Raw genomic sequence first — 26,558 nt, forward strand, 5'->3', positions numbered from 1 at the left:
GATTTAATCCCTGGCCTGGGACTTTCCATATGCTACTGGTATGGCAAAAAAAAAAAAAAAAAAAAAAAAAAAAAAAGGCAAAGGATCTAGAAAGAGCTCCATACATATAATATGGATACTTGTTTTATGGCAAAACTAGTACTACATAGCAGTGAGGAAAGGTTATTATCTAGAATAGCGGTCTCATGTCAGTTGAATAGCCATATATTCACATAATCGTAGCCCCTAACTCAGACTATCACAAAAAAAAAAAAAATAATTCCCAGTCTAATTACAAATAAAAAGTAAAACAGTAAGGTTTCTAGAAGATAACATAGAAAAATATCTTTATGACTTGAAAGAAGGAAAACCAATCTTAAACTGGGCACAAAAAGCATTAGTCTTAAAGGAAAGTCCAATAATGATAAACTGAAACAGATGACAAGGAAATACTCCTCTTTAGGAGTAACAAACCTAGACTAGTATCCATAAGGATGCAAGTTTGATCCCAAGCCTTCCTTGTTCAGTGGGCTAAACATCCCTCATTGCTGTGAGCTGTGGTGAAGGTCACAGACACAGCTCGGATCTGACATGCCTGTGGCTGTGGCTCTAATTCAACCCCTAGCCTAGGAACCTTCATGTGCCTCGGGTGCAGCCCTAGAAAGAAAAAAGAAAAGAAAGGGAGGGAGCTATATGCAAATAGCCAAGAAGCCTAGGAAGAGGTGCTCTCAGTTCTCTTTCTGGAGTGATGTCAACATTATGTGATGCTAAACCCCATTTCTATCACCTTTGTTTATCTTTGGGAAAAGAATTAGAGCTTCTCTGATCTTTTTTTGTGCTAGTAAATCTTTAGGACTGACCAGGAATTGGGATTGTTCAAATTTAATCTAAAATTTGAATGGCCCTATGTTTAAGAAAAATAAAAACAAATTCAGATCTGGCATTTCTGGTGGCTGGGGTAGCATAGGCCTGCAACTGCAGCTCCTGTTGGACCCCTAGCATGGGAACTTCGATATGCCCTAGGTAAAGCAGTAAAAGGAAAAAATAAGAAAAAGAATTGGATGTTTCGCCCTTGCTGCTAAAACTTGTATGTATGGGGGTAAAGTCACAAAAATGCCAACAAGGACACTAACAGATTTTGAAAGAAATAATTATTACTGGGGAAGAAGAATGCACACAAAATGCATATTTTTCTTCCAATGTTTCAAATTTTATTTTGCCTTCCTTTTTTTTTGAAAGAGGTAGCCTGAAGGTAGACGCTACCTTGAGTGGCATTTATTGGTCGTCATAGGAAGAAGGTTCTCATCAGATGGCCCTGGGATCCAAGGTAACCAGCATATGTTCAGCAGGGACTGGAAGTGATAAGGATAGAAAAGCATCTGTGTTTAGAATGCTCCAATGAGCAATCGGCACTCTCCCGAGATGACCCTTTACTGTTGCTAGGCACTCATTTCTGTTTCTAGAGTGGGTGGCAGTATTATGTAATGCCGAACCACATTTCCATCCTCTTTATATATCTTTGGGGAAAGAATTAGAGCTTCCTAGTGTTTTATTTTGTACTATTAAATTTTTAGGATTGAATAGAAGTTGACATTGTTCAAAATTGGGCCTAAAAATTGAATGGTTGTATACTTCAAGGAAAAAAAAAAATCTAGTTCTGAACATAAGATTACAATTTTAAGAAAAGCTCTTCTACCATAAGTATCAAATAATATTATGAACTCTCGTGTATAAGTAGTAGTTTAGGTGACTGACATATGTAATTCACATCAGACATACTGAACTCCCATATCTCAGCCTAAGTCCTCTGTCCCCAGAAGTGCCTGGTAAGAGACTAGTTCCTTTCTTTTTATAGATTGTTCTGATTGTCCTTTTTAGAATAAAGCCTCTGAAAATTTAAAGAGCAATTTAGAGTTCCATTTTCAGCAGTCTGGGGACAAAAATGTAACCATGATGGTCCCTCCCATTGAGAACATGAAAAAAATACTAGATAAATATTTAATAACATTTCAAAATATACCAGTGATGAAATCTATTAAGACCACGAGAACTCATAAATAAAATGAAAATAAAATGTTGGTTAGTAACATGATCAAAAACTTTATAGCCATTCAATATTATTTAAAGAAAATACTATTGATATATATAATGCCTGAGGATTGGAATTGTTTGATGGTGATCTAGTCTAACAATCAAAATAAATTGTCTTCCGAGTGATTTTTTTTTAAAATACACTACTGAGCTGACTAGAAAGTACAGTTTGTTCAGAGCCCAAAAACCCAGCAAGGTAAAGGGAACACTAAAGCTAAAATCCTCTTTAGGGCATTTCTTAAAACTGATGATCTTGAGTTTTTGGTTTTCATGTTCTTTTTTTTTTTTTTGCCTTTTTTTTTTTTTTTTTTTTTTTGCTATTTCTTGGGCGGCTCCCGCGGCATATGGAGGTTCCCAAGCTAGGGGTCGAATCGGAGCTGTAGCCGCCGGCCTACGCCACAGCCACAGCAACGGGGATCCGAGCCACGTCTGCAACCTACACCACAGCTCACGGCAACGCCGGATCCTTAACCCACTGAGCAAGGGCAGGGACAGAACCCACAACCTCATGGTTCCTAGTCGGATTCGTTAACCACTGCGCCACGACGGGAACTCCGGTTTTCATGTTCTTATGGGGATGTTGGAACAGGAAACCTCACCAAGAGTCCATCCACTATAGACCATCTAATAGCTTAAAGTTAGAAACCAGAGAACTAAAGAACTAGGTCTCAATCATTCCATAGAAAGAAAGAAAAAAAAGAGAGAGAGAATGATAGAGAAAAATGGAACACCTAGGACAAATATAAAGTACAGAATAAGATATTAGATTTAAGCCTAAATGTATCAAAATTATAACAAACACAATGGACTAATAATTCTAGTTAAAGACATTTATAACAAGACAAATCTAGTTACATATTTACAAGAGGATTATTTCAGTAAAAATACACTGAACTATAAGAAGTGGATGAATCCATAGTTATGGTAGGAATTTTTTAATATAAAATTTAATATTTTTGTCTTTAGCTGATATTTTTTTCTTTTATGTCTTTCTCTAGGAATTTGGTAGCTAATCCAGTTGTTAGATAATCTGTTTTTCTTCGTAATTACAATCTTTTATACATATGAAACTTAACCCTTTGAGAAGCAAAGAATTTAATGAAAATACTAAAATGGATTTCACTTTTTCCTACCTTTGTACAAGTATTTCACTGTTTTTTATTGAACAATGTTAATGCTACAGAAAATTTGAAAGAGTATAATAAATGCCCACTTACCCTTCATCTAGAATCATCTGTTGTTAACAGTTTATAACATTTGATTTCTCTTTCTCCTCTCTCTCTCTGCAATAGCAATAGCTTTTTGTTATCCTTGGTTTTACTGAACCTTTCAAATGTAAGTGGCTTCAACAATGATACCAAAGAATTAGATGGCCTTGTGTGGAAAAAAAAAAGAAGAAGCTGTACAAAGACTTTACAGCTTTTAGCAAAATGACCTCAGAATGGATCATAGGCCTAAATAAAAAAATGCAAAACTCCTAAAATATATGTATGTAGGAGAAAATCTTGATGACCTTGGATTTGGCGATGAATTTTTAGATACAATGCCAAAAGCATGGTCCATGAAAGAAAAAACAAATTGATAAATTGAACTGAAAATCTTCACTTTGTAAAGGATGCTATTAAAAGAATGAAAAGACAGCCCACAGACCAAGAAAAAATATATGCAGGGAACACTTAAAACTCAACAACCCAAATAAAAAAAATGGGCAGAAAAACTGAACAGACATCTCCCCAAAAGAAGGTATGTAGGTGGCAAATGCACATATGAAAAGATGCACTATATCCCATATGCATTATTAGGGAAATGCAAATTAAAACAGTGAGATACTACTACCCACTTAATTAAGTACCTAAAATCAAAACTCAACAATATCATTTGCTGGTAAGGATGCTGAACAAGAACGTTTATTCACTGTGGTAGGATTGCAAAATGGCACAGCCACATTGGAAGGCAGTTTGGCTATTACAAAGCTGAACATCATCTTACTATATAGACTCTAGTGATCATGGTTCTACATATTTATCCAAATGAATTGAAAACTGAAGTCCACATAAAAACCTATATGTAAATGTTCATAGAATGTTCATAGTATACCAAGTGCTGGAAGCAACCAAGATATCCTTCACTAGGTAAATGGATTAAAAGGAATGTGCTATAAGGCCACATGAAGACATAGATGAATCTTAAATGCATATTACTAAGTGAGTCAAGTCTGAAAAACTAAGTACTATATGATTCCATTTGTAAGGCATTCTGGAAAAGGCTAAACTATGGAGATTTTAAACAGCAGTGGTTGCTAGGGGTTAGGGGGCATTAAATAATCACGAAAGTTTTTATAGGGCAATACAACTATTTTGTATGATACTGTAATGGTGGATATGTGACATTATGCACTTGTCAAAACCCATACAACCTTACAGCACAAAGAGTGAATCTTAATGTATTCAAAATTTTAAAAAGCATTTAGGAGGTTAAGGCATACAGGATGGGATGCAGAATGTGGCAGAAGAATAAATCTATATTACAAATGTATTAAACAACTTTGTTGAAGGGAGTGGAGGAAAAGGGTGCCGATTTAAGTAACTCTGGAAATTATTGGGAGCTATAAGAGTTAAAAAAATAGTTAAATAGAATATGTATAACACTGTATTCTACTTGATAAAGTTGTACCCCATGAATGTATGAGAAATCACTATCCATGTACACTGGAATTGAACAATTAAGTAAATATTTCCCACTGTTGGAAAAACAGTTACAAATAAGCAAGGGGAGGAAGCTAAATGATCCACATGGAGAAAAAAGTTGAGGGAGGGAGACAGTGCAGACAAGAATCAGCCACGCCAAGGCAAATAGAAATATAAGAGGCATGTTGGGGGACCCATGTAGGAATAGATATTTTATATAGGCAGTGGGTTGCAAATTATGCTATCATGAGCCCCCACCAGGGCTGGTTGGCAAGAGGGTAAGGAAGCCAGCTATTGAAGTCTTTAAGAAGGCAATACAGCAGGTATTTTAGGAAGATTGATCTGACAGTGGACCCAGAGGCTGTGTTGGGAAATTATTCAATAAGTCATTTGAGATGGCATGAGCCCAAATGTATCATCAGACACTGGTCTGAAAATAAAAGAGGAGGATGAATATATGGATGCTTACCAAGGAAAAAGCAGCAGGACTGGATTACAGATTGGATGGATGTTGCAGCAGGGGAAGGAGGCCCAGAGATCCATACAATGTTAGTTGGGTAAATGGAGTCAAAAGGTACAAACTGAAGTCAATCATAGGATGTAATGTACCACATGGTGATAATATAACATTGCATTGCATATTTGAAAACTGCTAAGAGAATAGGTCTTAAAAGTTATGACAGAAAGTTTTTGTATCTATGTGATGACAGATATTAGACAACGTGATCATTTTGCAACATATACAAATATTAAATCATGCTGTACATCTGAAACTATATAATGTTACATGTCATTACACATCAATTAAAAATACAAATATAAGGAAAGAATTAAGCAATTCTTAAAAGGAAAAAAAAAAAGAAATATCTTGTAGCCATGCATGGACAGACTAAGTAAGTGGTACCACTCCAGGTGGCAACATAAGATTTCTTGTTGGCGAGTTATTGCAAAATGTCTTGTAAGGTCTTCAGTTTTACAAAAGATAAATTCTCATAATTTTATTTTAGGAATAAAACAGGTATTTTTTAAGCCATTAAAAAAGAATCTCATGTTGAATTTTTTTTTTTTTGTGGGGTTGGGGGGTGTCACACTCATGGCATATGAAAGTTCCCAGGCTAGGGGGTGAATCAGAGCTGCAGCTGGCAGCCTACACCACAGCCACACCAACTCGGGATCCGAGCCACGTCTGTGACCTATACCACAGCTTGCGGCAACACCAGATCCTTTAACCCACTGAGCAAGGCCAGGGATCAAATCAGCATCTTCATGGATACTAGTCAGATTCTTAACCCACTAAGCCACAACAGGAACTCATGTTGAATTTAAATCCAGTTGTACTAGATTATATGGGAATATGGAAGATATTATGCTGATTGTGTCCAAATTCTAAAGGGAAATACAAAATGAATTGAAATGATAACTGTGGTGGCTAACACTGAGATTATACTTATATCAGCAGTGAGGCTGAATACATAGCAGACCTCTAAGCTGTGTTCTTGTTTACACTTCAGTTCCTAAGGTCAATTGCTTTCTTTCTTTTTCTGGCTGCTCCCATGGCATATGGAAGTTCCTGGGCCAGGGATCGAACCTGCGCCACAGTAGCGATCCAACAGTGACAGTGCTGGATCCTTAACCCTCTGTGCCAAAAGAACTCCTCAATTGCTTTCTTGAAATCACTAAGCTGGTAGGCCTCTATGCCTTGTGGGGTACCTATGTTACATTGAAAAGCCCTGGCTCTGGCACAGCTAAAATCCCATCCTATCTAGAGTCTCGGGACTGGCCTCTGGTGAAACAGCATTCACAGGGTGGTATTATAAGGTAAGGCAGAGTGTGTTAATGATGTGACTTCCCACTGGTGAGGATAAATCCCCAGCAGGAGAAGAATTGGTGTTCTTTTGATCTGGGGACATTAGCCCCAAACCCAGGGTTCAGCTTTGTGATGGATAAGAAAGTCACCAGAGATTTACAGCCTATCCTATCCCCCTTCAAATGAAATAAGTAAACTATAAATGAGCTAAAAACATAGATACATTTCTTTGCTCTAGCATAAGAAAGGCTTATTAACACAGACACTTATTTGACATAAAAGTTCACAAATATACAACATATTCATATTAACAAATTCATAAACAAAATCAGTATTAGTTAATATATAAAGTAGACTGAAAAACGGCCTAGAATCAACAATACTTCAGTAGTAATGAGCTCATTTAGCACCTGTATCTTGGTTCCAAATATACTCTACAATAAAAGAAAACAGTGCTCCTTGGAGAAATGGCCTGTTCTAGGAATAGGACAAAAAGTATACAAGATGAGCCTGGACTTTTTTTTTTTTTTTTAAGTGCCGCAAAATAACAAAGTGCTCAAAAAAGAAAAAAATAAAAACAATGATGGAAGTTTAAAAAAGGGACTCAAGAACCAACTGAAAGATCCCAATGACCAAATCTGGAACAATTTGAGCAACAAAATAAAAGGGGTATTGTGTTAGAATCCAAAATGTTTAATAAATATCCATGACTCCACAGTGATGTAAATAATGGTTATAATAGATAATGGTTGAGTAAATCAATGAATGGAGAACAGAAAAAAATCTCCTATGTAGAAGAATTCCAAATAGTTTATGTAAATACTCTGCCCTCATAGAAGTGAAGCATAGCTTGCCACTCCTTAGATATAACAGCTTCCTTCTATGAGGTATGGTATGGGAAGCAGGGCAATGTTTGGGTGGAAAGTATTTAGTAACTTTTCTGATAACTACTACTTCAGCCAAGTGATCAAGCTAACATGTTCCATGATAAGTCATCAGTGATAAGAGTATATAATGTGCACTCTTGATATGTCATGGAAATGATGCATCATCTTTGCGATTTTTTTTTTTTTTTTTTTTTTGTCTTTTCTAGGGCTGCACCCACAGCTTATGGAGGTTCCCAGGCTAGGTGTCTAATCAGAGCTGTTACTGCAGGCCTACGCCAGAGCCACAGCAACTCGGGATCCAAGCCATGTCTGACCTACACCACAGCTTGTGTGGCAACACCGAAACCTTAACCCAGTGAGCAAGGCCAGGGATTAAACCGGCAACCTCATGGTTCCTAGTTGGATTGTTAACCATTGAGTCACGACAGGAACTCTGATCTTTGTGATATTCTTCCCCAAATCCCTTCCCCACTCTAACCCTGAAAAAAAATAAGACAATAGAACTTGAGGGACATTATAAAAAACAGTTTATCAGCAATCTTAAAAACTATCAAGTCATCAAAAATAAAGGTTCACAGAAATTTCTGAGGAGCCTGGGGAGACATGGTGATTAAATATAATATTGCAAATAAGGTGGGATACCAGATGGTATCCTAGAACAGATATATGTAAAAACTAAGCAAATCTGAATAAAGTGTGGACTTCAATTAATTAATACTAATGTACTGTTAATGGTTCATTAATTGTGCAAATGCACCATACTAATATATGATTTTCATAACAGGGGGAACTGAGAGTGTAGTATATAGGAATTATCTGTACTATTGTTACAATTTTTATGAAAATTTAAAAGTTAATTTTTTTTTTTTTTTTTGCTTTTTTAGGGCCCCACCCACAGCATATTGAAGTTTCCAGGCTAGGGATCGAATCAGGACTACAGCTGCCAGCATGCACCACATCCACAGCAACACATGATCCGAGCCACAGTCTGCAACATACACCACAGCTCACGGCAACACTAGATCCTTAACCCACTGAGCGGGGCCAGGGACCGAACCCGCCTCTTTGCTGTGCCACAATGAGAACTCCCTAAAAGTTAACATTTTATTAGAATAAAAAAAAAATAAGTTGAAGAATTATGACATTTTAGTTCTAATCACTGTGTCTCCTAAACAAGGCATTTTATATACCCACAAGTTTAATATCCCCTAAAAAAAAAGAGATATTAACACCTGAAGTACAGTTTGTATTAAAATTGCCCGTGTTCTAATAATACCTTATGTAGCTTCATTGTTGTCCTATAAAAACAACAACCAGAACAAAAATAACACAGAATTCCATCAGGGATTATATGCTACATTTAGTTGTCATTTTTTCTCTATCTCCTTAACATAGAATAGTCCTCCCATGGGGAATGTTAACACACTTTTGTTTTCTAGCCTTTTTTTTTTTTTTTTTTTTTTTGGTTTTTTTGCTTTTTTAGAGCTGCACCCACAGCATATGGAAATTCTCAGTCTAGGGATAGAACTGGAGCTGCAGCTACTAACCTACTCTGTAGCCGCCAACCTATACCACAGCCACAGCAACTTGGGATCTGAGCCACATCTTCAATCTATGCCACAGCTCGCCGCAACACCAGATCCTTAACCCACTGAGCAAGGCCAGGGATCCAATCCACATCCGCATGAACTAGTTGGGTTCATTACTGCTGAGCCATGATGGGAACTCCAACCTTCTGTTTTCAATGGATATATAAACTGTCCCTTGTTTCATCACTTTTGTATTTTTTTAGGGAGCAAAAAGCTGCAAAGTCAGAATTAGTGCATTATCTACCATTTTTCAAGAGTGGGAGTAGGGTCATACAAAACTGCCTTTCTAGGAGTTCCCTGGTGGCCTAGTGGGTTAAGGATCTGGCTTTATCACTCCTATGGCAAGGGTTCATTCCCTGGCCCAGGAAACTTTTGCATGTCAAGTGGAATGGCCAAAAACAAAACAAAACAAAACAAAAAAAACAAAAAAAAAACAAAAAAAAAAAACAAACCCTTTCGAAAAGAGTGATGTTTACCAAGACCCAGCGAGCTTAGTAGTGCCAAACAGCCAGCATGTTGGTTTCCTGCAGTAATTACTGATGCCAGAATTAAATGAGGTGGTGGTATAGTTCTTGTGGCATATGTTTGCTTTCTTTTTCTGTTGAGTCGCCCAAGATAGTATAAGGTTCCCTGCTCTCTGATTTTCTTCTACAAAGAAAGTTTTTTGACATTCTCTAATCAGCTGACCACCTCAAGAGAACAGAGAATATTTTTAAAATGCTTGTACATGGAGTTCCCGTCGTGGCTCAGTGGTTAACGAATCTGACTAGGAACCATGAGGTTGCTGGTTCGATACCTGGCCTTGCTAAGTGGGTTAAGGATCTGGCGTTGCCGTGAGCTGTGGTGTAGGTTGCAGACGCGGCTCAGATCCCGCATTGCTGTGGCTGTGGCATAGGCCGGTGGCTACAGCTCCTATTGGACCCCTGGCCTGGGAACCTCCATATGTCACAGGAGCGGCCCTAGAAAAGACAAAATAAATAAATAAATAAAAATAAAATGCTTGTACAATGTTTAATTTTTATGTTCTGGCTATTATTTTTGTAATTTAATTTCTATTATTGATTATTTGCTGTATAAAATAAGGAGACCAAACCTTTCAACCTCATTAATAAGAGTAACAGGCAGAGTACCTATAAAAGGAAGGAGAGATCTCCACATAAAGAGGAAGACTGTTCTAGCTCTAGGGAGTGGCATGAGAAAAAATTACTGAGTTGGATATATTAGAAAGGTATTAGAAAGATGTGAGCAAAGGGGATGAAGGAAGTGGTTTAAGAAGTATGAAATAGACTGTTTTGATTTCCAAAGCATTACACGTTTAAGTTTTAATTAAAAAGCAATAGTGAGTGTCCTATTGTATCCTTAGTGCTTGAGTATACAGTGCCTAGAACATAGTATGCCATCAGTGATGCCTGTCTTTGTGTAGTGGAAAAGAATTAACAGATTATTTGAAAGCAAAGTATGAAATTCACTTTAGAGTGGTTGGAGTCTGGTAAAGCATTGTTTTGTGAGGTGGCTATAGAACATGTGGCACAGTAGATAGGAATGCCCTGTGGGAGGACTTAGCAGCAATTTTAGGCCTGAGTTCAATTCAGGGAAGTTCACTTTGGGGTCAGGATAGAACCCATGTTTATGGTTTTTCTTACTCATCTCTTTTTATTTGTGTTGTGGTAAGAGAGGAAGTTTTCTCAACATATTCTAAAGTGGTTTGTGTGTGATTTTTCTTCACCAGAAGCTGTTTTTAAACTTTGGATTACAACTGAAGTCTCCTTATTTTTAATGTCAGTGGGGCTGATGCTGAGTTTGGGTTTAAATAGATCCTGTGCTTAAGGGGCTAAGAAAGAAAACAATTGCTGAGTTAAGAGTTATTTGGGAGTCAGGGGTTGGTCAAGTGACATGAATAATTCTTAACTCCATCAAGCAAAGCCACCTAACTAGTTTTATAGGAATGGAGAGCACATGAAATGTTGATTAATCATGTTGATATTCCTCTATGTGGACTTTGAACACAGTCAAAAAATCGGCAGATCTAAATAGCCATTTCTTCAAAAAGACATGAATGGCCAACAGACACATGAAAAGATGCTCAACATCACTAATTATTAGAGAACTGCAAATCAAAACTGTAATGTGGTTATCACCTCACATCGTCAGAATGGCCATCATCAAAAAGTCTACACATAACCAGTGCAGGAGAAGATGAGGAGAAAAGAGAACCCTCCTACACTGTTAGTGGGAATGTAAATTGATGCAGTCACAACGGACAGTCATATGGAGGTTCCCTAAAAAACTAAAAATAGAACTACCACATGATCCTGAATCTCATTCCTGGGTATATATCCAGACAAAACTGTAATTCAAAAAGATGCATGCACCCCTATGTTCATAGCAGCACTATTCACAATAGTCAAGACATGGAGGCAACCTAAATGTCCATCAACAGAGGAATGGATAAAGAAAATGTGGTGCATGTATGTGATGGAATATTACTCAGCCATAAAAAAGAATGAGATAATGCCATTTGCAGCAATGTGGATAAACCTAGAAATTATCAAACTAAGTGAAGACATTCAAAGACAAACATATATCACTTATACATGGAACCTAAAATATGAAACAAATGAACTTAGTTACAAAGCAGACACAAACTCACATAGAAAACAAACTTTTTATCAGCACACCATTTTAAAAAATAAAGTTGTTCATATTCTAAAAATAACTAACAAGAGTGCCCATTGTGGCTCAGGGGAAACAAATTTGACTAGCATCCATGAAGACACAGGTTCAATCCCTGGCCTTATTCGGTGGGTTAAGGATCCAGCATTGCCATGAGCTGTGGTGTAGGTTGCAGACGTGGCTTGGATCTGGTTGCTGTGGCTGTGGCATAGGACAGCAGCTATAGCTCCAGTTCGACCCCCAGCCTGGGATCCTCTATATGCCACAGGTGCAGCCCTAAAAATACAAAAACAAACAAACAAACAAAAAAACCTAACAAAACACACAAACATTTATGGTTACCAAAAGGGAAAGAGGAGGTAGGGAGGGATAAATTAGGAGTTTAAGATCCATAGATACAAACTACTATATATAAAATAGATAAACAGCAAGGTTCTACTGTACAGCATGGTACTACATGCAACATCTTGTGATAAAGCGTAATAGTAAAGAATATATATATAATTGAATCGCTTTGCTGTACAGCATAAACTAACACATTGTAAATCAAATATACTTTGGTGAAAAAAATTTTTAAGGGGTCTCATATTTTGTTATGTATGATATATATTTATATATAGAGAGAGATGTAGATATTTCTCAGATATATATTTTGTTATATATGACAGTAATACATTGGTGGGTCACAACTATGAAGATAGCTTCTGAATGTTGACTGATATTGGAGATGATTGCTATTGAGTTATACACTGTATGGATTATAAAGGTTTTTGGTATAGTGCTAAGAGCACAGATCTTGAAATTAGAAATCTTATGTTTGTTTTGGTTTCGACACTTGGCAGGTGCCTAATTCATAAGATCGTTCATCTTTCTGAGCCTTATCTGTACCAATAGAACATACCTACCCCACATATGATTTCCTTATTTGTATGACAGAATGGAAAAATTACACCTGGTAAACTGGGGAATGCTACAGCTTATGGGGACCATCCTGTCCTTTTGGTTATGTATGACATTCTATAGAACTCTGTTCACAGGATGCCTAGCTCCTTGAGGACTTCAGGAGTTTGTGGTTCTACAGTGTGTTTTGTATTGAGTTCAGCATTATGTTTAAGTATTTTGGTGGGGGGTGTGGGTCCACCACATAGTAGGCCCTGGTGGTGGTGGAGTGAGATGGTGGCTAGGGAAGAAAGTAAGAGGATGATGAAATACTAGTCTGCTTTACTGTGGATTGATCTCTCTCCCCTAGTTTTATCTTCAGCTTTCCTTTTAGAGTAGAAATTAAAGCTCTGAAGTAAAATTAGAAGTTGAGCTCTGACAACATGAAAATTCCAAGCTTCATAGCTCTTGATGACTATAATTAAAACATGTATAAAATATTTCAAAGGAATTTTTTTACTGCATTTTTTTCTCCTTGGCAGTTTTAAACTTGTATCACTGGCTAGAGAATTCAAGGCTTGGGCTCTTCTCATGGGTTTGACTTTTTCTTCCTGATTGTAATTTTCATATTTTTCTTTAAGGCCACTTAACTTGTTTTATTAAATGGGAATTCTCGACTAACAGAGACACTTAACAACTTCTATTCTTTTCTGGAAATTTCTGTAAGACAAACATTACATATTATTTTGCAGTCATCAGGCATGAACTTTGCTATGTGATGGCTGCTGAAACAGTGGCATAATGACTCATTTAGAAAGAATATACACAGATACATGGAATCATCGCTGGACCTTGTAGCAGTTGTAATCATTTGAATTTAAACAGGCGCACATTTATTATTTTCAAAAGATATATTCATTTTTGCTACTTTACTCTTTAGAACTCTCTTTTCCCTTATGGTCTCTTACATTTATTTTAGTGTTTAAGTAAGGATACAGTTTAACACAAGTCAAGAAAAAATATAGCCATTTTCACATTACTTTTAAAAATACAGTTAGAGCTTAGCATAGGGACAGCACATTGCTTAATCATAATGAGTTTTAATCCAAAACTAAAGTAGCCTAATGTTGTCACTTTAGTGTTTGGAAGATGCAGAATTCAGAAATTTAAACTCTTTGGCCCCACTTCCAAAGATTCTCATTCTTAATTGATTCGTATATATAGACAGATTTGGGAGCTTCTAAACCATTTATAGAGGATGCTTTCCAAATAGTTCTTATGGGTTTAGGATTACTCAGAGGATTCTGTAATCACTGAAACTAAGTTTTCTAATGACAATTTAATTGCATTTGTCTCTTGTTTACTGATGATCCTAAAAAAGATTTCTCCTGGGGGAATAATACTGCTCTGAAAAAAATCAGAGAACTACTTTAATAGACTACTTCTAGGATTCCCTTAATATGTAAGATTCTAATTTTATTTTAAAAATTCACCAGAGTCTGTGTTTATATTAGAGACTTAATCTTAAAATAGATTTGAACTACAATAAAGGGCAAAAACCTTTTGCCCTCTTTCTCTTTATCATCTTGCATGAAGCCTTTATTAACCTGGTTGTCCTAATAGCCTGCCTTTTTGATTTTACTAAATTCTATGAATTCTTTCTCCATATAATATTTCGTTGTCTTCCTGATAAAAATATACTATAGTTTCCCTTGGCTAAAACACATATAGGCAGTGGTTTGCTGGTAATGCTTAACAGCTGGGGCAAAGGGACTGATTCATATCATTTGTTAATTTCCATGATGTAACTACTCCCTACAATAATAGCCTATTTTAAGCTACCAGTGTGATGTCACCAATTGTGGAGCTGAGAAGAGACATACACAGCCTACTTCGTATTTCCACCGTACAGATAAAATAGGTGTCATGAGCATAGCAAAATGTAGTAAGGTAGTTAGAAATAAAATAACAAGGAAAAGATGAGTTTGAGTATTTACTGTTTTATGTATTTAAATTAGTTTACCATAAGATATCCAAGAAATTATTTCCATGCTTCTTTGGGGAAATAGATTGTTTCAAAATGGGAAATTTTCACTTTGCACTTTCTACCTTATTAATTTTTTAGATCAATTACCTATGTTAAAAGCTCTAAGCAACAACAACAAAAAGCAGTTAAAAAGCAGCTCTCCAGGTGATTTTGAGTGTGGCTAAGTCAGGGAACAACCAGTGGTTCCCAGTTACAGCAACCTATGCTAAAAAAAATGCCTTTCTTGGTTCTCTGGCACCGTAGAGCTGAATTCTGTGCTTAAACACAGTGACGACTACATCTTAACTAATTTTTTTATGCTCTGTTTTGTCCTTGAAATTATTAGAGAAATTATTTGCCAAATGTACATTTTAGAACATAAAGAAAAACAAGAGAATTAAGACTAGGAAAAAACAGCCATCGGAGTAGAAAATAAAAATCTGGTGAATACAAGTCCTGTATAAATATGCTAGTCTTAAAGCCCATCATAATTGATATAGCTGATGAGCAGATTTTGCCTATGAGCTTCCTGTCAATCGGTTGCAAGGGGTCGGGGGAATAATGTAATTCTCATCAGATAAATGAAGGGCATCATTTTCTCAAAGAAAGCTGAAGCATTGCAACTGTACTGAATTCCAAAGAAAGTCTCACATTGAAATTTCATATATAGGGATACTAATATAAGAAACAATGCCCTTAACACTATTCTACTAGTATTTATAGCCGTGGGTTTCATATGGTAGTTTCTTATAAAATACTTCAAGAAGAAAAAACAAGAATGTAATAATAATAACCAGCTCAGCTAAAGTTTCCCCGAAGGAAATAGGACGGTTTAGGAATACTACCTAAAGAAAATTTTTTTTCTTTTTACCGTCATGGGAGTTCCTGGGCTAGGGGTCGAATCAGAGCTGCAGCTGAGGCCTGTGCCACAACCATAGCCAACACCAGATCCTTAACCCACAGAGCCACAATAGGAACTCCAAGATTGACCTAAATTTAGAATGACACCTCCTAGAAGAATAAAAGGTTTCGAATAAGAATGGGAAAAAAAAAAAATCTCCAATAATTCTTCTCAGCTTCTGTCCTTTGTTGTTGTGAGCTTATGCTTATGCTGTGTTAACAAGGATTCCGAGACCAGGGTCAACAGGAAAGAGCACAGTGAATGATTTGCAGTTTTTTTCTGCCACAGGAATGGCAAGTAGCAGAGACACCTCTGCATGTTTGCCATCCTTATGCCAGGCTATTTCACTAGTCTCAGTCTTTAGCATAAACTGGACTATAAACTGTTGGGGTTTATTTATACTCTTTGATCAGGGCCTGGAGTGCTGTTATTTTGTGTTGCCCTTTGAGAGTCTCTGTGGCATCTATATTTATTGTGATTAACTCATCCTCACAAGCCTGGAACGTCTGTCTTTCATCCTTCTGATTTTTGATCCTGTAGTTTATTTTGTTTACTTAATATTAGCTATCCCATTTTTGTTAATCTCTAGTCTCACAGAGTTTGTCCTTTGATGGGATAAAACACTATAATTAACATTTTTGCTTGTTGGGGAGCATGATTCTGAAAGCAGTGGAATAAGAATTTGTCAAGTGAGCAGTGCCGTGGTCATACCCCATGCTAGTATTATGTCATTTATAGCAGCAATCAGCTATTTGTCAAGCTTCATTTTAACAAAGTAAAATGTAAATTACTTCCTTTCCATTATTACAGAGGGAATTTGTAATCTAAAGACAATTTTAGGGGAAATTAAAATCGTTCTGAAATTAAATGTTAACATCATTAACTAATATTTTGGGATTTCTTTTTCTTTTAGTAGTGCTGTATACCGATGAGACTCCTACTTTATTTCACCTGTTTTGACATTACTGTTATCTTATTAAGGAAAATGGTTCTTAAATGGGTATTTTATACTTTCCTAGTAAGAATTTAAATTGATGTTGCTTTTCTAAAGAGCGTTTGGCAACGTGCATCAAAGATCTTTATATTCTCAGTCCCTTTGACTTAGTTATTCCACTTCTAGGGTAATGTCATTAGGAAATAAATGGTGATTTTTAAGTGTGGATTTTGGAGTGAGAGTACTTGGCTTTGAATCTAGAAATAAACTTATAAGCTATATGACCCTGGGTTTGTTTCTGAACTTCTCTAAGGTTCGGGCTTTGCATCTGTAAAATAGGCATGAAAATAGCACATAGCTCTGGGTGTTACTCTGAGAATTAATCGAGGTGATATAGAGAACGTGCATAACATCCTGCCTAGTATAAAATGTTAATAATTGCTGTTATTAGTAATCATAGAAAGATTATTCATGATAGCATTAATTTAAATAGTAGACATATAGAAACATATGATTTTCATTCATATGATAGATTACACTGTGTAGTTGTTAAATGATGTTATTAAAGAATATTTAAAGATACAAGAAAATGTTCATAATGTAACATATAATGGAAGGGCAAGACAAAAATCTATATGTTCTAAGATGTCAATTATGTTTAAATTAAAAATATTTTATAATTAGAACATGTTTTTAAAATATTGTCTTTAAAATGTTTGTTTTAAAATAATGTTTTTAGGAAGCTCCTTTGTGGTACAGCAGGTAAAGGATCCTATGTTGCCCATAGCTATGGCACAGGTCGCAACTGCAACAGGGGTTCAATTCCCAGCCTGGGAACTTCCATGTGCCACAGGTGTGGCCAAAAAAAGTAGATAAATAAAATAATGTTCTTACAGGATTGTAGGTAAAAAAAAAAACTTGGAAATATAATACCAGAATATTAGAATGGATTACTGTTCACAAGTCTTATAACTAGGTGATAGGGATAGTGGGATTTATTAACACTTCTATTTGTGTTAACATCTTTTTTTTTTTTTTTTTTTTTGGTCTTTTGTCTTTATAAGGCCACACCCGCGGCATATGGAGGTTTCCAGGAAAGGGGTCTAATTGGAGCTGTTGCTGCCGGCCTACACCAGAGCCACAGAAATGCCAGATCCAAGCCACATCTGGGGCCTACACCATAGCTCATTCCAATGCTGGATCCTTAACCCACTGAGCGAGGCCAGGGATCGAACCACAACCTCACGGTTCCTAGTCAGACTTGTTTCCACTGCACCATGATGGGAACTCCCATTTTTCATATTTTTTTAAAGAATGGTAAGAATAGATAAAAAAGAAAGTTTAAAATCTCGGAATTAGCGCTTTGTAACTTGTTTAAACGTAAATTAACTCTTGACCAGTTTTGTTATTAAAGTATTAATGATGCATTTGTAAGGTTTTCAGAGAATTTGAGAGAATGACCCTATCAGGCTTGTGAAAAGTACGATAAAATTTAAAACATATATATATATATCTGGAATAATAATCTCTAATTTTTAAAAGATGGTTTATTCTATGGAATTATTTGAGATTTTTATTGTCTTTTTTATACTTTTTTTTTTTTTTTTTTGTCTTTTGTCTTTTTGTCTTTTGTTGTTGTTGTTGTTGTTGTTGTTGCTATTTCTTGGGCCGCTCCCGCGGCATATGGAGGTTCCCAGGCTAGGGGTTGAATAGGAGCTGTAGCCACCGGCCTACGCCAGAGCCACAGCAACGCAGGATCCGAGCCGCGTCTGCAACCTACACCACAGCTCACGGCAACGCCGGATCGTTAACCCACTGAGCAAGGCAGGGACCGAACCCGCAACCTCATGGTTCCTAGTCGGATTCGTTAACCACTGCGCCACGACGGGAACTCCTTTTTTTTTTGTTGTTGTTGTTGTTGTTTTATACTTTTCTATGATAAGTTCTTTTTAGGATCTTAATCGGAAAAAGCTTTAATCAATTTTTTGTGAAATGATGCCTAACTTTTGTGCTTTGATGACATTAATTCTAGTATTGAGAGCACTCTTCCTAATTGCTTTTGAGATTTGCCTTTGAACTGCTCTAATTCTCTAGAACAATTTTGGTAAAGAATAAGTTGTGTCTTAACACATGTCCACCAAATATCTATTTCAAGTATTTTCCATATATAAAAATGATACAAGAACCATCTTCACTATTGCATTCCGTAAATTTTATTTCTTTTTTTTAAATAGTGTTTTTCAACATGGCCAGTGTTCATATAAACAACTTTACCTTAGTGGGAACTAAGGGTATTATGAGTATTTTGGCAGAGTTCTCCCCTCTTTAGGCAGAAATAAGGCTGAGAGGAAATGAGCAATTATTTCCTCCTCCCTCTACCACTGAAATAGTATTTAAATTTATAGGTGAACTTTATTTGTAGAAAATACTCCCTTTATAAACCGTAAGTTTATCTTGTAGGTGGCCTTCTAAAATAAACTTTTTTGATTTTATACACTGTGTGCTAATGCTTTGGCTTTATGCCCCACCTCCCAGGTTGCAAACATCTAGGGTAGAACTCAGTACTAAAGAAAAAGAACCAAAAAAGTAACCTAGGAAATATTACAGATGTTAGTAATAAATTACTCAGTGATACTCACATTGGAACAGCAATAAATTATAATATTAACAGAGGTGGTCCTTAAAAATTGTCCCACTGTTCACCAAGGCATTTAATCTTTCCTATGTTCCAAATGAAATACATTATTGTTTTCTACCCTTAACAAAAGTTGGGTGTTAGGGACATTAGGTTTATTCATTTGACTGATTCTATTCACCACAGAGGTTGAAAACCCCTGTATGCATAGTATCAACTAGCACCAAATCCTTGGGATGGTCTATTTTGGAAGTCAGTTATACATACATTTTAAAAAATCATGAAACAATCTAAAATAGAATATGCTAAAGGCAAAAATGACTAATCCTGACAAATTCTAAAATTCACAATAAAAGCAATTTAGAAGTCTATGAAGGAGGGTGGGATGTTGAAGGAAAAAAAGTGAATTAATTAAGCAAGGGAAAAAATTGGAAGAAAGGAGAGGAGGAAAGATAAAGAAGGGAGGAGGCACTGCAGACAAGAAACACACTCCAGGATCAAATTAGAAATACAAAAGACATATTGAGGAAACCACTTTGGAACATAAGGCTTATATAAGGCAGTGGTTTTCAAATTATGTTCTGATCAGGTCCTATGTGGGCTGGTTGGGAAAGGGGTGAGGAGGCCAGCTACTGAAGTCTTGGTTCCTAGTTGGACTTGTCAACCACTGAGCCACGGCAGGAACTCCATTTTTTTTTTCTTTTTTTTTTTTTTTGTCCATGACTCAGTTCCCAGGCCAGGGATCAAACCCATGTCACAACAGTGACGCGAGCCACAGCTGTGGCAACATCGGATCTCCAACCCACTGAGCCACCAGGGAATTCTTTACTTAAGTCTTAAGCAAGGCAGTCCAGATGTATTAGGAAAATTTATCTAACAATGGAGCCAGAGGCTGTGTTGGGAAACTATTCAGTATGTCAGATAAGATGGCACGAGCCTAAATATATAATTGGCCACTGGTTTGTAAATAAAAGAGGATAAATGGATGCTCACCAAGGAAAAACCAACAAGACTGAGTTAGAGTTTGAATGGATGTTGTAGCAGGGGAAGGAGAAGTCAAAGATCCATATACTGATAGTGGTGCAGAATCTCATGTTGAATTTAAATCCAGTGGAATTAGATTGTATGAGAACATGGAAGATATGATGTTGATTGTGTCCAAGTTCTAAAGGGAAACAAAGTGGATTGAAATGATTAGTTTGAAATGTAAACAATAACTGTGGTGGCTAATTGGGATTATACCTTAGGTCAGCCACAAGGATGAACACATAGCAGATCTGAGAGTTGCATTCTGGTTTACACCCCAGTTCCTAAGGTCAATTACTTCCTTAGAAATCACTAAGCTGGAAAACCTCTGTGCCTTGTGGGGTACCTGTGTTAAAGTGAAAAGCCCTGGGCCCTGGCACAGCTAAAATCTCATATCCAGAGATGGGGGATTGGCTTCTGGTGAAGTAGCATTCACAGGGTAGCACTGTAAGGTAGGGCAGATAATGTTAATGATGTGGATTCCATTTGGTGAGAATAAAATCCACAGTAGGGGAAGACTTTGTATGCCTCTGACCTGGTGACATCAGCCCCAAACACAGGGTTCAGCTTTGTGAAGGATAAGAAGGTCAGCAGAGATTTACAACCCATCCCCCCTCAAAGAAATAAACAAACAGGATGATCTAAACATCTCTATAGGAATTCCCATTGTGGTTCAGTGAAAACGAATACGACTAGTATCCATGAGGATGCAGGTTCAATCCCTGGCCTCACTCAGTGGGTTAAGAATCCTCTGTTGCCATGAGCTGTTGTGTAGGGTGCATAAACAGCTCTGATCTGGCGTTGCTGTGGCTGTGGCATAGGCCAGTGGCTACAGCTGGATTTGACCCCTATCCTGGGACTCTCCATATGCCACGGGTGAGGCCATAAAAAAATAATAAATATATATATATATATATATATATATATATATATTTTTAGAGATATAAATACTCACTTTCCATCAGTCTAAGAATGGTTATTTAATATAAGTGGAAACACTTAATTTAATGTAAATGTTCTTAAATATACATTACATGTTATTGGCTGAATCGTATTCACTTCCCAAAACACTTATGATGAAATTCTAACCTGCAGTACCTCAGAATGTGGCTATATTTGTAGATAAGATCTTTAAAGAGGCAATTAAGTTAAAAATGAGGACCTTACCAAAGAGATAAAAGACTCATACACTGAGATCTATAAAACATTAATAAATAAAATTAAAGATTCAAAAAATGGAAAATATCCCATGCTCTTGGATTAGAAGAATTAATATTGTTAAAATGGCAGTACTACCCAAAGCTGCTTACAGATTTAATGCAATTCCTATCAAATTACCCATGCCGTTTTTCACCTAACTACAACAAATAATCTAAAAATTTGTATGGAACTATAAAAGCCCTAGGATTGCCAAAGAAATCCTGAGGGGGGAGGTGGAAACAAAGCAGGAGTCATAATTCTCCTAGACTTCAGACAATATTACAAAGCTACAGTAATCAATACAGTTTAGTATTGGTACAAAAGTAGACATGTGGATCAAGAGAGCCCAGAAATAAACTCACACACCTGTGGTCAATTAATCTTAAACAAATGAGGCAAGAATATAAAATGGGAAAAATACCAGTCTCTTCAGCAAGTGGTGTTGGGAAAGGTGGACAGCTGCAATGAAACTAGAACACACCCTCACACCATGCACAAAAATAAACTCAAAATGGCTCAAGGACTTAAGTAAGACACGACACCATAAAACTCCTGGAACAGAACATAAGCAAGACATTCTCTCAGACATAAATTGTACAAATGTTTTATTAGGCCAGTCTCCCAAGGCAATAGAAATTTAAAAAAATAAACAAATGGAACTTAAACTTACAAGCTTTTGCACAGCAAAGGAAACCATAAAAAAAGAGAAACAAAACTTACAGAATCAGAGAAAATATTTGTAAACAATTCAACCTACAAGGGCTTAGCTCCAAAATATACAATCAATTCATATACCACAACAACGAAAAAACAAACAACCCAGTTGAAAAATGGGCAAAACACCTAAATAGATATTTCTCCAAATAAGACACAGATGGCCAGTAGGCACATGAAAAGATGCTTGACATCATTAATTATTGGAAAAATGCAAATCAAAACTATAATGAGGTACCATCTTACACCGGTCAGCGTGGCCATCATTAAAAAGTATATAAATAACAAATGCTGGAGAGGGTGTGCAGAAAAGAGAACACTCCTACACTGTTGGTGGGAATATAAATTGGTGCAACCACTGTGAAAAAAAATATGGAGGTTCCTCAGAAAATCAAAAATATAACTACCATATGATCTAGCATTCCCACTCTGGGAATATATCCAGATAAAACTATAATTCAAAAATTACAGGAGTTCCCATTGTGGCTCAGCGGTTACAAACCCAACTAGTATCCAGGAGACACGGGTTTGATCCCTGGCCTTGCTCAGTGGGTTAAGGATTCGTTGTTGCTGTGTGCTGTGGTGTAGGTCATAGACGAGGCTTAGATCCCATGTTGCTGTGGCTGTGGCATAGGCCAGCAGCTATAGCTCCAATTCAACCCCTAGCCTGGGAACTTCCATATGCCACAGGTGTGGCCCTAAAAAGCAAAAAAAAAAAAAAAAAAAATACATGTACCCCTATGTTCATAGCAGCACCATTCACAATATCCAAGACATGGAAACAACCCAAATGTCCATCAGCAGATGAATAAATTAAGATGATGTGGTACATGTACACAGTGGAATACTGCTAGTTCATAAAAAAGAACGAAATAATGCCATTCACAGAAACATGGGTGTAACTAGAGGTTCTCAGACTAAGTGAAGTAAGTCAGAAAGAGAAGGACAAATATCATATGGTATCACTTATATGTGGAATCCAAAATATGGCACAAATGAACCTTCTACAAAACAAAAAACAGACTCAGACACAGAGAACAGACCAGTGGTTGCCAAGGAGGAGGAGGGAGGGAGAGGGATGGACTGGGAATTTGGTGTTAGTAGATGCAAACTATTACATTTAGAATGAGTAAACAACAAAGTCCTACTGTGTAGCACAAGGAACTATATCCAATCTCCTGACTTAGACCATAATGAAAAAGAATATTAAAAAGAATGTATACATATAACTGAGTCACTTTGCTGTACAGCAGAAATTGACATAACATTATAGATCAACTGTATTTTAAAAAAATTTTTACTGGTAAAATGAGGTTTTTAAGGTGGACCTTAAGCCAGTATGATTGGTGTTCTTTTAAAAAGCGATTAGAGGCCACACGCACACAGACCAAGGTAGACTATGAGAGGACACAGTGAGCATGTGACCATCTGCAATCCAAGGAAAAGTCCCGAAAAAGAAAAAAAAACAAAAACTAAAACTAAAATTGCCAACACCTTGATATTGGACTTGCAGCCTCCACAACTATGAGAAAATAACTATCTGTTGTTTAAGCCATCCAGTCTGTGGTATTGCTAGCAGCCCTAGCAAACATGATATAATATGTATTTCAGGCTTCATAAATAAAATCAAAAGACAACAATAACCCAGAAAAATATTGGCTAACATACAAAAGAGACAAAGAAAGGCCTAGACAACAACACTCCAGTAACAATGGACTTACCTAGCACCCAGATCTGGGTCTCAAATTCCATTGTCCAATAAAAGGAACTCAAAGCTCCTTGGAGAAGTGGCTGATTCTAGGAATGCTACAGAAGTACACGGTATGAGCTTGGTCTGTCGTGTAGTGCCAAAAAGTAACACATTGCTTAAAAATATCTTCCCAATTATAGAGGAATTGGAGCCAACTGAAAGATCTCCCTAAGTTCAAATCTTAAAGCAACAAAATTAAGTATTATTGGATTAATATTAAGTATAAGATAAACATGAGTTCATCGTCGAATTTTAAATAAATACAATGTAAATATTATAAAATATTTATTGAGTAAATAAATAGCTGGGCAAGATAGACAAATCACCTATGCAGAAGAATTTCAGATAGCGTATATAGATACCCCACTCTCAAGGAGGTAGAGGGGCCACTCCCCACTCAAGTGTGGCCGGAGCATAGTGAAGTCCTTCCAGAAAGAACAGCTTGGAATGTGTGAGGGAGGGGAAAGAGTAACTTTGGCAAATCTAACATTACCTCAGCCTGGTGGTCAAGGATAACATCATCAGTGACAAGTCATGCTGATCATTATGTGCCCTTGATATAATGTGATGACATGGAACTTTGTTTCTGTGGTCTTCCTCCCCAAAACCTTTATTTCAGTCTAGTCATGAGAAAAACAATTAGAAAATGCCTGTAGAGGGGCTTCCCACAGTATATTCAACCAATATTCCTCAAAACTATCCAGATCATTTCCCAAGGAAAGACTGAGGAAATGGTTACAGCCAAGAGGAGCTACGGAGGCAAGACAAACAATTATGCTATCCTGGATGGGGCCTTGGGACAGGAAAAAGACGCTAGGTAAAAACTAAAGAAACCCAAATCAAGTATGGAGTTTAGCTAATAATATGTTAATAATGATTTATTAATTGTGACAGACGTACCATACTAATGTAAGGTTTTAATGATAGGAGTACCTCCGTGTAGGGCATATGGGAACTATCTATACTATCTTCCTAAGAGATGAGATTATTATTTTTACCCTAGTTAGCTGGCAACATTTTTTTTCTTTTTTGTTTTTTAGAGCTGAACACACAGCATAAGGAAATTCCCAGGCTGGGGTCGAATTGGTGCTGTGGCTGCCTACACCACAGCCATAGCAACACCAGATCTGAGCTGCACTGTGACCTATGCCTTAGCTTGCGGCAATACCAGGTCCTTAACCCACTGAGTGAGGCCAGGGATCGAACCTGCATCCTTGTGGAAACTAGTTGGGTTCTTAACCTGCTGAGCCACAACAGGAACTCCAAACTTTTTTTTAAACAGTGATACACATGATTGCAGTGTATAGGAATGTAAAGTGGAACTACATCTCTGGAGGGCATTTTTGGTAATAGGTAAAAATGTGTGTACTCTTTGAAGCAGCAACATCACAACTATGAAGTGAATATCAAAATCCATATAAATGTTTTTCACAGTATTATGTGCAGTAGCAAAAATCTGGAAATTAAAGGTCTGTAAGCATGGGACTATTTAAATAAACCATGTGGGAGTTCCCCCTTGTTGCTCAAGGGTAACGAACCCAATTACTATCCATAAGGACACGGGTTTGATCCCTGGCTGTGAGCTGTGGTGTGGGCCGCAGACGTGGCTCAGATACCATGTTGCTGTGTCTGTGATTTAGGCCGGCAGCTGCAGCTCTGATTTAACCCCTAGCCTGGGAACGTCCATGTGCCACACCTGTGGCCCTAAAAAGCAAGAAAAAAGAGAAAATAAATGAATAAATAAATAAACTATGTGAATTTCAATTTGGAATATAATGAAGATATTAAAAATACTATAAACTGGAGTTCCCTCTGTGGTTCAATGGCATCAGCGACATCTTGGGAGCACTAGGATTCAGATTTGATCCCTGGCTGGCACAGTGGGCTAAGGATCCCTCATTGCTGCAGCTGCAGCTTAGGTTGCAACTGTGGCTGGGACCTGATCCCTGGCCTGGCAACTCCACATGCCACAGGGCAACCAAAAAAAAAAAAAAAAAAAGAATAAGGTAATATTTGAAAACAAAAAATTCCATTATACATTAAGTGAAAATGCCAACTGTAAACCATGTATACATTGTCATGCCATTTCCATGTCCGTCTGTCTACACACACACACACACACCCCTCTCTCTTGGACCTGGGATTTATTGAAATAAATTCTAACAGATAGCAGTAAGTTAAGTCCTGCTAGTGACTGTCATTTTATAAGTGCTTAAAGAGAGTTATTACATATTGTAATAAATATATCAGATATTATTTCACAATACTATCACAATTAGAAGTCATTGTTTCTCAAAGCAATGAAATGAAGTACCACTTTTTCCCTTACTACAAACTGTGCCTGGGTGTACCTGTTATGTTTATGTTTTAGGTATATTACACATGGATAAAAAGTGGGGTTTACATACAATAAAGTGTTGCCTATGGTTACCTCTGACTGGTAGTGTTGGGACACTTTTTATTTTGGCAATTTTCCACATTTTCCAAGAGTTGTTCAAGGAACCACAGAATATTTTTTGTGATATAGAAAATGTTTTTCAATGGCAGTTTTTTAAATAAATCTTTTTTCCATGAAAATATCTAGAACATTGAAACCACCTTTAAAAAAAATAAAAGCGTACTTTTACTTTGCTTTTCTGAGTGGATTTAGTTTATACATAAACTTTTCATACCCATTTACACTGCAATATGCTTTCCATGTACTGTCTACTTTTCTATTAGGTGAAATTTTATGAGCTGTTAAAAGCCTTGTTATGTCTGATTTGTCCTCTCGTACTTTT

At 36.8% G+C, this 26,558-nt stretch overlaps 1 protein-coding gene across 1 annotated transcript in view; it reads left to right on the forward strand.

Annotated features, from left to right (window-relative positions):
• The window catches only part of REEP3 (receptor accessory protein 3), a 105,133-nt gene that overhangs the window by 24,167 nt on the left and 54,408 nt on the right, over positions 1-26,558 (forward strand). The window lies entirely within an intron of this gene.

Source organism: Sus scrofa, chromosome 14, assembly GCF_000003025.6.
Source record: "Sus scrofa isolate TJ Tabasco breed Duroc chromosome 14, Sscrofa11.1, whole genome shotgun sequence".
In the NCBI taxonomy this organism is placed as follows: Eukaryota; Metazoa; Chordata; class Mammalia; order Artiodactyla; family Suidae; genus Sus; species Sus scrofa.